The sequence below is a fragment of the Trachypithecus francoisi genome, unplaced genomic scaffold (assembly GCF_009764315.1).
Source record: "Trachypithecus francoisi isolate TF-2019V2 unplaced genomic scaffold, Tfra_2.0 Lachesis_group12, whole genome shotgun sequence".
Classification (NCBI taxonomy): Eukaryota; Metazoa; Chordata; class Mammalia; order Primates; family Cercopithecidae; genus Trachypithecus; species Trachypithecus francoisi.
Window position 1 is genome coordinate 16,800,957 of NW_022681457.1, and position 13,292 is coordinate 16,814,248.

Consider the following 13,292-nt stretch of genomic DNA (forward strand, 5'->3'; position numbering starts at 1 on the left):
CTCTCCAGCCTTTTCATGTCCATTTGTCCTGCCATTGCAGGCACATTAACTGTCTGTTTCCTCCCAGGCCTCTGCCTGGATGGCTGTTCATCCTGTAGGTCCCCTCAGCTGGGCTCTGAGCCTATGTTCTGTCCCTCCGAGAAGCCCCTGCCCCTCTCATTATAATGGGCCTCATGCTTTTAAATTGGCACATTGAATAGGTTGGTCTTGGTGAGATTTAAGCACGAAACGATTTTATTTTTCCTTGAATCCTTACCTTCACATGTGTTCAATGGAATACACCTTTATGGCAGATCTGAGCATTTTCTGGCCAGTTAGTCTTTTAAAACTGCAATCTCATTTCCAATTTGGGATTCATCTTTCTCCCTGGTCCAGGCAGGTTTTGGCATCTGGGTCTTTCAGGGTCATGAAAGCCATGGGTGGAACAGAGCATAAACATCTATTATGTGCTAAGTACTATATTTTAAACAAATGAGTGGGTGAAGGGCATGGGGCTTTGGAATTAATCCCAGTTTGGGGATTAAGATTACTTATTTCTCAGGATCTTGGGCAAGTTATTTGCCTTCTCAAAGCCTCAATTTCTTTATCTCTAACGTGGGGTTAATAATCTCTACCTGGCACTTTGGGCTGAAGAGTAAATATTAAATGAGATGATAACTACAAAGTTCTTAGCATAGCACTGAGTGCATAATTGGTGCTCCATAGATGCCAATTCTTCTTCCTTATCTGTGACCATGGGGATGGTAATCTACTCCCCCACCACAGCTGTGTTCACAACGGCATGGGAAAACATGGAAATGAGGGCTTACTAATTGTCATTTATTTTTTCAGGATTCCCGTTATGGTGTCTTCTAATGCCTCTAACTTTGCATTGTGCAAATCAAACTCTCTAAAAAATATAGGCCAAATGGATTGAGGTGGGAGAAACCCCCCTCCTCCTCTGTGGGGTCACACAGCTAGCCTGTGTGAGGAGGGGTCTTGCTCAAGTTGAACTGGCTATCCCTGCCCTCCTCATACCCCCTCATTATACCCTGCTAGGAACGTGAACTCACTGAGCAAGCTGTCCCTGGCTAGCTGCAGAGCCTGCACCTTGCACGGTGCACGTCTGATGCCCCTGCAGCTTTTGAAAGTGCCTCATCTGGGGAACGAGTACCTCTCCAGGTCTGGGAGCAGGAAATTAACCGTTCAAGGCTTTTAGGTCCATGAGCAGGTGGTACAGAAGTAGGTGGTTGGGACACATGCCAAAAACGATTGGCAGAATGTGGGGAAAGCATTTCATTGAGGAAGTAGAAATGTGTGCACATGGGCACATATGTGCGTGCATGTGTGCATGTGTGTTTGTGTAGGTGTGGGGTACTGGTGGCAGCTGCCACACCTCAGTTCCAATTTCCCTTCAATCATGTTCCACTCAGCACCCTCTCCCTAAGTCCCTGCTTTGTGCTGGGCTCTGTACTGGGTGATGGAGGCGGATACATGAGATAAGACTGCATCCCTGACCTCAGGGAGCTCAGAGTCTCACCAAAGACAAAGATACTCCCAGTTTAAATTTTGAATAATGTAATGTGTATTTTTCTAGGATGCGAAAGAGAGGTGGGAGCAATTTTTCTCTTGCCTGAATTAGATGTCAAAGATGCCATAGGCTTTTAGAGCTTAAAGGAAATTTAACAGGACTCAGGCCACCCATATATTGTGTGAGTGGGAAACTAGAGGCCCAGAGAGCGGAAGGAAGCTGCTTGAAGTCACACTGTCATTTGTTGGTAGGAACAGAGGCACAGCACACTTTGCTGATTCCTTTCTCCTTTTGCTAGCCAGTTTTTACTGCTCCTTCCACTTAAATGACATTGCGTTAGAGAAGTCCTTCTTGTTATCCCCTTGCCCCTTGCTAGGGAAAGGCCTCACTTTTAAACTCACTTGCCCTTTAAGCTTCCTGTTGGATAATGGATAATTACTCATTCAACCTTCTCTCTCCAATTAGATTGTGAGTCCCAGGAGAGTAGGAGCCACATCTGTCTTGTTCACTGCTCTATCTACAGCACAGTAGGTGCTCAATAAATATTTGTTGAGGGATTAAATGCTTCATGCCCCCAACATCTGTCCTCTGAGTGCATTGGGGTTTTCACCTGGCTCTTTTTTTCTGAGCATTACTAAAAAGGGTTGCATGGGAAGTGAGGAACAAGGAAATAGGAAATTATATGTTCAGAGTCCCCTCTGTGCCTGCCACTGGGTGATAGCATTTCCAGGTGTATTAGTCCATTTTCTTTTTTTTTTTTTTTTTTTTTTTTTTTTTTTTGAGACGGAGTCTCGCTCTGCCGCCCAGGCTGGAGTGCAGTGGCCAGATCTCAGCTCACTGCAAGCTCCGCCTCCCGGGTTCACGCCATTCTCCTGCCTCAGCCTCCCGAGTAGCTGGGACTACAGGCGCCCGCCACGTCGCCCGGCTAGTTTTTTTTTTTTGTATTTTTAGTAGAGACGGGGTTTCACCATGTTAGCCAGGATGGTCTCGATCTCCTGACCTCGTGATCCGCCCGTCTCGGCCTCCCAAAGTGCTGGGATTACAGGCTTGAGCCACCGGGCCCGGCCGTATTAGTCCATTTTCATACGTCTATAAAGAACTGCCGGAGACTGGGTAATTTATAAAGGAAAGAGGTTTAACTGACTCACAGTTCAGCATAGCTGGGAGGCCTCAGGAGACTTACAATCATGGCGGAAGGCAAAGGGGAAGCAAGCCACCTTCTTCACAAGGAGAAGTGCTGAGTGAAGGTGGAAGAGCCCCTTATAAAACAATCAGGTCTTGTGAGAACTCACTCACTATCATGAGAACAGCATGGGGGAAACTGCCCCCATGGTTCAATTACCTCCACCTGGTCTCTCCCTTGACACGTGGGGACTATGGGGGTTACATTTCAGGATGAGTTTTGGGTGGGGACACAAAGCCTAACCATATCACCAGGTGATCTCACTGGATCCTCCAGAAGCCTGAGTGCCTCACAGGGCTGGAGAAGGGAACAGAGTCAGGAAATGGGCAATGGGATGACAATGACACTCAGAGGCAGCCAGAGCCTTTCCAGGTGAGCTAGTCATTCAAAGTTCAGTGGGCCTTATGTCATCAAAACCAGCATGGGGAGGGCGTGGCTGGGTTTTGTTGGTGATGGTTCAAGCACAGGCACATCTTGGCAGTCCTGTTTGCTGGCTGGTCTGCTGCATGCCAAGTATTCATCAAATCAGTCAAGGGGGCAGTGGCTGTTGCCAGTGGCCTCTTAACAGTTCCCTGCTGGACATTCATTTGCTGTCCAGTATACTCAACCTTCCTGGAAGCTGAGTGTTGTCTTAGATAGCTGTGTGATCTTGGGTAAGTGCATATCCTCTCCGGGCTTCAAATGCCTCATCTGTAAAATGTGAAATAAAAGAGTACTCAGCTAATAGGCATTCCACGAGGATTTAATTTCTTGAAACAAGCCAAATGCTTAGATGATGATATTAATACCTAATAAGACCCTGTTCTCTCCCTAACATCTAGAACAGTGTCTGGCATTGAATAGGTAATGGTATGAGTTTGCTAGGGCTGCTGTAATCAAGTCCTGTTGACTGGGTGGCTTAAACAATGAAATTTTTTCCCGCAGAGCTCTGGAGGCTGGAAGTCCAAGAACAAGATGTTAGCAAGGTTGATTCCTTCTGAGGCCTTTCTCCTTGGCTTATAGGTGGCTAATCTCCCTGTGCCTTTACATTGTCTGTATGTGTATGTGTCCTCATTCCCCCTTTCTTATAAGGTCATTGGTCATTTTGGATTAGGGTCCATGCTGATGACCTGATTTTAACTTAATTACCTCTGTAAAGACTCTATCTCCAAAACTTTAGTCTATTTAGGAGTGCATTCTCTGTTGCAACTACACACCTCTGCTGTTGTAGTGCAAAAGCAGCCATCAACAACATGTCAATGAATGAACATGGCTGTGTTCCAATAAAACTTTGTTTATGAAACAGGCCATGGGCCAGTTTGCTCACCCCTGGCCCTCTGGGCCTCAGTTTCCTTATCCACAAATGGAGATAATAATAATTCCCTCCTTGAATTGTTGTCCCAAGTAAACACGATAGTTAACAGTCCTCAGCTACATCTTATTTAGCTCTTAATTTATGCCAGGCTCTCTGATATTTTTATAACATTATAAAGGAAACACTCTTGTACAAGAGTCCTGGATTAGGAATCAGGAGATTTGAGTCTATGATGGTATGTTTCTCACTATTTATGTAGTCAGGGGTAAGTGATTTCCCTTCTGAACTGAGTGTCTTCATCTGTAAGGCAGGGACCGTAGTGACTAGCTCAAAGGCAATAGGTGGGAACATGCTAGGGCAACACAAACCCACTCTTTTTTTTGAGATGGAAGCTTGCTCTGTTGCCAGGCTGGAGTGCAGTCGTGTGATCTCAGCTTACTGCAACCTCCGTCTCCTGGGTTCAAGTGATTCTTGTACCTTAGCCTCCCAGTAGCTGGGATTACAGGTATGCGCCACCACATCCAGCTAATTTTTGTTTTTTTAGTAGAGACGGGGTTTCATCATGTTGGCCAGGATTGTCTCGATCTCCTGACCTTAGGCTATCTGCCCACCTCGGCCTCCCAAAGTGCTATGATTACAGGCGTGAGCCACTGCGCCTGGCCACAAGCCAACTCTTACTGTTCCCCATAACCCACAAGGAAGAGAAAGGAAGCCACCCCATCGCTTGATGTTAGGTAAGTGTGGGAAGGCTTTTATTCAAGCTGCTAGATGGTTCCTGGCCGATTAAGTTGCCTCCAGGTGCCCCTTTTATCTGATACCCTGAACCCTCTTCTTGACCTCCTCATCCTTAGGCTCTCACCAAAGCATGACTACTGTAGAACTCAGACTCTCCCAGAGATTAGAAAGGAAACTTGCATAGGAAGTGCTTTAACTGGCTAAGGCAGAAGCATTTTTTTTTCCAGAGCTCTCCAACTTAGACAGTCCAAGGCCCCAAGGAGAAGTTTTCTTTTGGTGGGGCTGAGGTGGGACTTGCATGGGGGTAGGAGGCCAGGTAGAGGTTTTGCATAGCAATGCTTCTCACAGTGCTGGGCTGTGAGATGGGAGATAGACCTGGTCTGGTCTTAAGCAAATAACCTTTTCAGAGCTGTAATTTTTCCAGTGCCTTGCAGAACTTAAACATTTGCTGAGATAGTTTTAAACCCGATTCTTTCTTCTCTTTCTCTATTCATGTGTGTGTGTGCGTGTGTGTGTGTGTGCGTGTGTGTGTGTGTGTGCATGTGCACACAAAGCCGTGGAGGCCGTTGAAAGACTTTCTACTTTCTTAGCTTGCTTAGAGGACATGAAGTTGGGGAGTGAACATAACTGTGATCTCTCCAGCACTTCCTATGTGGCACTCTGCTAGGTGGTTTGTACACATGATTTCTTTTAATAATGAGATAGACATTATCCTTCACAATTTAAAGATGAGGAAACGAAGTCTCAGAGAGGCTTAAGCTCCCTCCCAAGGCCACATAGCTAGGAATGGAGGGAAGGAGGGCAAAACCCTGATCCACCTGGGTGTGAGAGTACATCGAGAAGGTCTCCATGATGGGAAACCTCACTCCATCCTTCCTACTGCTCAGTTCTGAGCCCCTGGTTAGGTTTAGGCTCCTAGAGGTGGAAGATAGAGCAGCAGTTACCCTTTGCCTCAGGTGTTTATATACCTCCACTCACTCCTGCATGGGGGATGTCCTTCGCATTGGGACTCCAGTTGCACAGAAATGCTTCCTGCTGAGTCTGGCTTTGGGTTCAGAAAGTCTCTCTAATACCCCCTCTCTGCATGTGGCCATTTCAACGGTGATGCAGCAGCTCTCACTTATTGAGCTGCTACTCTATGCAGGCAGTGGGCTAAGTGATTTTCACATTTTAATTCTCACCTAACCTTATGAATTAAGTAGGACTTCATATTTGTATGTTGCAGATCAGAAAACGTAGAGAGTCTAAATAATGCACCACACAGCTAGTAGGTTACAGAGCTGTGTAGTGCCTCTAGGTCTGTCCAAGTTTAAAGGCCATGCTCTGAACCTCTCTGCTTCATTGTCCTACTTATCACATGGTATGACACGTTTCCATTTATGGGTCTGAGTCTCCTCTAGTATGAGACTCCCTGAGAGCGGGGCCCTAGGTGGTGGAGAGATGCTGGATTTAGAGCCAGAAAGAACTGGTTGGGACCATGATTTTGACGTTTAATGACTGTGTGCCCTTGGCACTTAATCTTTCCAAAGCTCTGTTTTTTGTTTTTCTTTTTTAAGATTTTTGAAGTTGGGGTAATCATGTCCTGTATAGTGATATGATTATGGTAATACCACTCATGATAATATCAAAATGCCTTGTGTATGTGCCACGAATGTCAGATGATTGAACAAATTCAAGCTCAGCCTTCCTGCAAGGCTGACTCTGCTGATACCCTGGGTGCGCCCTCAAACTTGCAGTCCTGGGTTAGAGAGAGGCTATTTCTGCTTTCACTTCCTTACACGGACAAAGCTACTTGATAGGGATGCCTATCTGGTGCCGCAGGAGATGGCAAGAGTCCAAAATATTCTCCCCACACAAAGAAATCCAGCCTTATTAGGTTTCATATGACTCTCTCGCTTCCCGCTTCCCTTTCCTTTCCTTGACTAAAATAAACCTTGCACATCAAAATCTTACTCCGCATACCCTAAAGGGACAAGTGCCTTCTCTGGAACCCCTTGGAGTCTTGAAACGCAAAGGCTAACTCAGTCTCTAGCGAGAGGGGCTATTTTGAATTTCTCAAGAAACTAATTCAAGAAGTGTGCCCTCCCACTGGCTCCTACTCCCCAGTTTCCCACAGTTGCAAGGACATTCTGTGTAACAATTGGGACTGAAACATCAGATAGAAACTCAGGCCAGGCTGGGAGGATGCTGTAAACCCAGCCTCCCTGTCTGGCCTGAGTTTTGTTGCTCCCTGCCCATCCCAGCCCCACCCTGGCTTCAGGACACATAATGGGGGCTGAGGAGACACCCTTGGAATGGATAGGAGAGGTAAGCTGAAAGGGGCATGGGTTTTGAAATGCGAGAGGAAACAATTGGGCTTGCATCTCAGTGCTTTACTTTCTGACCACATGACTTTGGGTTTATCCCCAAATTTCTCTGTGCCCCAGCTTCTTTGTATGTTAGCAGGGATAGTGTTACTAATTTGCAGATGGGTGTTACATGGCATGTTATCAGAAAATTATCCTGCTTGGAGTCTGACATTGAAAAATCACTACTATTTATCAAACACCTGTCATCATAGATAGGTCTAGCCGAGCCCAACAGAGCCTGAGAACATAATCAGGCCTGCTCAGCCTCTGGCTCCTGGTTCCTGATGTGTTTGTGGGGTAAGGGAGCTGCTGTGGAGGTTTTGTTCATAAGAGACTGAGATGAGGGAGGAAGAGAGCGTGGGAGGGAGAAGTTGATCAAAACCGCTAAAGATGCTAAAGCTGTGTTTTTTACAAAGACCTTGGTGAAATTTGGGTTCTAAGTAGGGCTTTTTTGGAGCTCAGCCAACAAGGTAAAATACAGCTTTGGGGCTGAAGGCCCTTTCCCCAGTTATCCATGGAGTACGGAATGAGTGGAGGGCTGCAGTGAGGACTGAAGAGAGTTCAGTGAATTTGGTGCGTGATGCTCAGGGAGCTGTGGGAGGGAAGCACTGCTCTCACTGTGGGGATGGCAGCCAGGAGGAGCCCTCCTCGAGAAGCCTGTAAGCTGAGGATATCACTGAGGGTAGCACAGAATGTAGTGTTTGTGAGTCAGATGTCTCAGAAAAACCAGGCGAGACTTTGAGGAAGGCCAAATTCCTTTATCAGCATGTGAGGGCTCTGAACCAGTAACATCTGAATTACTAACGTGACCTCATTTGTGCCGCCAGCCTCCTGGGACCTGGGGACATTATTTTAGCTGAGGGTCCCAGGGTAGGGGATGGCATCTGGATCAGCTGTGGTGGACTTGGAGCAAACCAGCATCTGGCAGTGGCGTGAGCTTTCAGGAGGAACTCGGGCTACACTTTGCTAGTGACCACAGGCCCCTGCCACTACACTTGGCTAATTTTTATTTTTATTTTTTGTAGAGATAAGATATTGCTATGTGGTCGAGGCTGGTCTGGAATTCCTGGGCTCAAATGATCCTCCCACCTCATCCTCCTAAAGTGTTGGGATTATAGGCAAGAGCCACCATGCCCAGCTGAGAAATAAATTGTGTATGATAAAATTCTTCTGTGGCCTTCATTCAATTTCTACAACCATCAGCATTTTCCTGCACTTGGTTCATCCATCGAATAGCCTCCCCAGCTTTTATTTTCTTGTAATATTTTAAAACAAATTGTAGCCATCATGTCATTATGCCCTAAATATTTAAGTCTACTTTTTAAAAAGTGAAGGGTTTTAACCTAAGCATAGTATCATTATCACATTTAACAAATTAATACTTTATTGATGTCATCTAATACCAAGTTTCCTTTATTGCCTAAAAAGTGTCTTTTTACAGTTGGTCTACTGGAATGAGGATTCCAACAAGGCCCACATTGTTCACACTAATTCTTATACATAACATATAGTTGAGAAACTCTAAGCCCAATTAGGAGAAAAAAGGAAAGGACGATTATAATTGCAACCAATCATAATGGCTTAATGGAGGTAATGTTTTGAAAACTATTAATGTGCTTTTCTATTTTGCTTCCTTCCTTTCTCGACCTTTGCTCTAGGTGTCTTGAGGCATCCATCATCCGGGAAGAAGACTGTGATTTATAACAAAAGGAATGCAAAAAGAAAGAACAAGTTAATATTTCTCTTTTGGCATGTCAAATAGAATTATTCAGCAAGAAAATAACCTTGCAAGCCAGGTGTTGTCTTGAAAATCCGTTTCTAAATTGCTTCAATCCTCCCCTTTGGTTTTTCAACAATGCAGCCTGATTGAACCAGTTTATGGAGTTCCCCCCAAGTGCGGAGAAAATACCCACATCCTTTATTAGGGTATCTCTAAGAAACTGCAGTATAGAGGGCACGATGCAGGGAAAATCTGTCATTTTGGGGCCCTTTGTGATAGAGAGAAAGAGATAGAGAGAAAGGAGCAAGAAGAAGGTGAGAGAATCAGTTTAGATCATGTATTCTCCCAGCTTTGGCCCAGAAAGTAGAGAGGCCTATTGGATAAGTGGGGATATCATCAAGGGCAGAGGAAGCTTTTGTCCTTCTCCCTGCTTGAGACTCTGTGGAATAGACTGTCATCCTGGGGTGTAACCACATCCACATGGCAGTGTGGTATGATATGGCAGAGGGAGGCCTTGACACTTAGTTTTCCTGAGCCATTCTTATTTCCAATGAGGCACAGATGGACCCAGAAAATGGTGGGATTTTGGCTGGGGAGTATTACTAATGGGAGTCACCATGGTTGGGCAAGGTCAAGGTACTCTGTAGCAAGGGCTGCCCAGTGGACCACCTGGGCCCGGCCAGTTGGAGTCACAGCAAATGGGAAGGAGCCTAGACCCAATAGATGAGTCCAAAGAGCTGCAGAGAGTGAGAGCTAGCAAGGCAGTCCCCTGGGCTCTGATCAGCTTAGGAAAGCCTAGGCTGTAAGTTACTCTTCTACAGACACAGACTTCAGCTGTGAATGCCAGTAAGGTAAGATGCACGCAGGTGGATCAGGGACCTCCACCTAATCCTGCCTAGAAGAGTAAGAGGAATCTGACCTTTTGCCTGCTGTGAAGGTGTTCAAGCTCGACCTCTCCCTCTTCATATGCAGATGTCATCTTGGAGGGGAGCTAGAAGACTGATGCGTTTGAGAAACTAAGCCTTTATTTCCCCTTAGAGGAGACCATTCTTTGAAGGGACCATTTACATTATCGTGCAATATGAAGGTTCAAACCTTATTAGATATTAAAACAATCAGGTTGTCCTTTTGAATGGCTTTTGGCTATTTCCAAAAATCAAATGGGTTAGAAGACAAAGATTAGACATACTGAAATGCTTCTAAAAATATTCTAACTAGTGAATATATGAGAAAAGAATTAACCTCATTAATTATCCACTCAAATGTAAACTAAAACAACTATTCTATACTTCCTTCTTTGAAATTCATAAACATTGGAAAAAAATAGAGGAAATCTACTAGTTAGTAGGAACAAAGGGGCCACATGCTCTTGGTCAATCTGAGTTTAGATGGAAGTTAAATGTTGCTGCCCTGGCATAACACTAACATTTATTAAGCACTTTCTTTGTGCCTGGTGCTGTTTTAAGAAATTCAGGTGCATTATTTCACTAAACCTTGTCAACAACCTTACGAAATATATGCTATCATGGCCTCCTTTTATCAATGGGGAAACTGGGCCACAGAAAAAATAAATACCTTGTACAGTTAGAAAATGGCAAACTTGCCAGGTGTGGTGGCTCATGCCTGTAATCCTAGCGCTTTGGGAGGCTGAGGGAGGAGTTCAAGACCAGCCTGGCCAACATGGTGAAACCTCATCTCTACTAAAATACAAAAATTAGCTGGGCATTATGGCGGGTGCCTGTAATCCCAGCGACTCAGGAGGCTGAGACGGGGGAATCGCTTGAACCCGTGAGATGGTCGGTGGTTGCAGTGAGCCGAGATCACGCCACTGCACTCCAGCCCGGGCAGCTGAGCAACACTCCATCTCAAAAAAAAAAAAAAAAAAAAAGAAAAAAGAAAATGGCAAACTTAGGATTTGAATCCAGGAAGTCTGATGTGAGTGCCACTGGCCTTAACCCCTGCCCTCTGCTTGCCCACAGGTTGGGACACACTCAAACCCTTCTTCCTATGTGACAAACATCAGATCCTTACCACTGACTAGGGGGTGGGTGCGTAATTCTAAACCATCTCTTCTTGTCTCTATTTCAGTTTTAAGCCTCTGTAAACTTAATGCTTGTCGACAGATCTGTTTGAGGATTGATATGATATTTCTGAAAACAACTAGCAAAGACATAGCTGCTTGATCAGTGTTGCTTGTTGAACCCAAATCTTGCTTAATTAGGCAAATTAACACACTCTATTCTTCGAAAATTTCTAGGGAAAACTTGCCGCTTTCTTCCTGCCTTTCCACGTGGAATTTGCTGTTGAGGCTTCTCTGAATAGCACTGTCAGGCTCTGGATCATTTATATCCCCTTATCAGGGGCTGTGAGAGTTTAGGAAATCTTCCAGCCAAGCCCAAGAGATTGGCTCTTGGGCTCCAGTGATTGATCCACCACAAGAAGAGCATATGCTTTTGGGTAGCTGCTGCCCCTTCAGCCTGAGCCCTGGAATAAATACATGTGGAACAGACTTGACCACAGTTTGCCGCTACATTTAGCTGTCCAGCAGGCTGAAGTGGAGCTTCCCGGTCAAGCCTAGCCTGAATTGACTGAACCATCGTTGATCTGCAGATCTGTAATTGTGAGAATAAATTCTCATTGTCGAAAGCTATTGAGTTTTGGGGTGTTTGTTATGCAGCATTATGGAAACAAAAGCTGACAAATACAGTGGGTTGTGTTCTAAAGTCTGGGTGCAGGTTAAAAATGTGAACGATGGGACCTACACCCTGCTGCATCTGGAAACATAAAAGAGCATAAATTTAGGAAAGCAACATGAAGCTATATCTATATGAAGATCTTTATTTTCCACCTTAGAAAATAACCAGGGGCTGGACACATTGGCTCGTGCCTATAATCCTAGCACTTTGGGAGGCCGAGGCAGGAGGATCACTTGAGGTTAGGAGTTCAAAACCAGTCTCGCCAACATGGCAGGACCTCGTCTCTATTAAAAATACAAAAAAATTAGCCAGGCATGGTGGCAGGTGCCTGTAACCCAGCTACTTGGGAGGATGAGGCAGGAGAATTGCTTGAATCCAGGAAGTGGAGGTTGCAGTGAGCTGAGATCTCACCACTGCACTCCTAATAGTAAAAATTGGAAACCATCTTAAAGAATAACATTAGAATTATGATCTAGTAAACAATAGCCATATAATGGACTATTACATAGTCTGTTAGGATTAGGCTTAGCTAAGAAATACCTAAAATAGTGTTTTAAGCCAGATTGAAACTTATTTCTCTGAATAAGTGAAGTCTGGAGGGAGGCAGTCCACACTTGGTGAGATGACTCAGTAGTCAGCCTCTTTCCAGCTTTCCACTCCCCATCCTTAGAGTGAGGCTCAGTCTTCATGGCTCAGGATGGGTGCTGGAGCACCAGCCATCCATCACATCCACATTTCAAGCAACAGGATGATGTATGTATGCTGTCACTTTAAGGGGATATCTTAGAATTCCACATACAACACTTTGTTTATATTTCAGTGGTAAAACATAATTACAACAATGTTCCCAACTAAACATTTGGGTACCGTAACCATGGAAGAAAAAGAGAATACATTTTGGGAGGCACACATACACCTACTCATTAAAATTATAACCATGGAGACCTCCAGGGTGTTCTGCCTTACAATTTACCTTGGTGTCTGATAGCTACTGACTCTTTGCCTCCGTTATAAAATAACTACATTCTCAGAGTTTGTTGGAACAAAGAATGCCCGAGTGTTTCCCATGGACTGAGCATGGGCCATGTGTGAGAGGGAGCTAGTGTGAGTGGTAGAGGGAGAAACAGACTCTGTAGAAAGAGGTGAGAGGTGAGTTTCTGGGTTCCTTGGGGCTGCAGGAGCAGTGCATCAAGGGAACTGCAGGTGTGGGGCTTAGAGAAGCCAGGAGACTAGGTTCACAGAATGAGCTTTAAACACAGCTGAACTGAGAGTGTGATAAAGCTGTCTTATGACAGTACCAGTCCATTAAGAACTTCCCTGCCTCTCTCACTTTACCTCTCTTTCCTCTCTCCCCATCCCTGGGAGCGAAGAGGAAGAGGCACAATTAGTAAGAAGAGTGAGGAAGTGTGGAAGTATCAAGTGGAGAAGGAGGGAAGAAGCACCATACCTTTTCTCAACCTACTCCCCTGCAAAGAAAACTTCTGGCTTGCAGCAGACTCCTAGCTATGGGGAGGGGAAGTAGCTGACCCTTTGAATGAAAATTGGGGCTCTGATTATTCCATGGGACTTTTAATAGTTGAATTGAGACTACATCTTTGATTTAAAAAGAAGGTAGGGCTTTTTTTTTTTTTTTTTTTTAAATCACATACGTGTGAACAGAAGATTCATGAGAACTGTCATGGTTTTCATCTAGAGGCAGAGGAGGAACAATTTTTTCCAATGTATTTTAGAGGCTATTATGAGACAAAAATAAAAACACCACATCCCATGAGTCCTATTTGTTCACCATCCCAGTTACATATAGGG

The 13,292-nt window shown here is 44.9% G+C and overlaps 1 long non-coding RNA gene across 1 annotated transcript; it reads left to right on the forward strand.

The window, feature by feature from the left end:
• The first annotated feature begins 4,565 nt into the window (after positions 1-4,565).
• LOC117093799 lies at positions 4,566-11,394 on the forward strand. The gene is made up of 3 exons (XR_004441242.1): positions 4,566-4,721; positions 8,729-8,866; positions 11,048-11,394. It is a non-coding gene; the product is annotated as an uncharacterized LOC117093799 (long non-coding RNA).
• Positions 11,395-13,292: the final 1,898 nt, after the last annotated feature.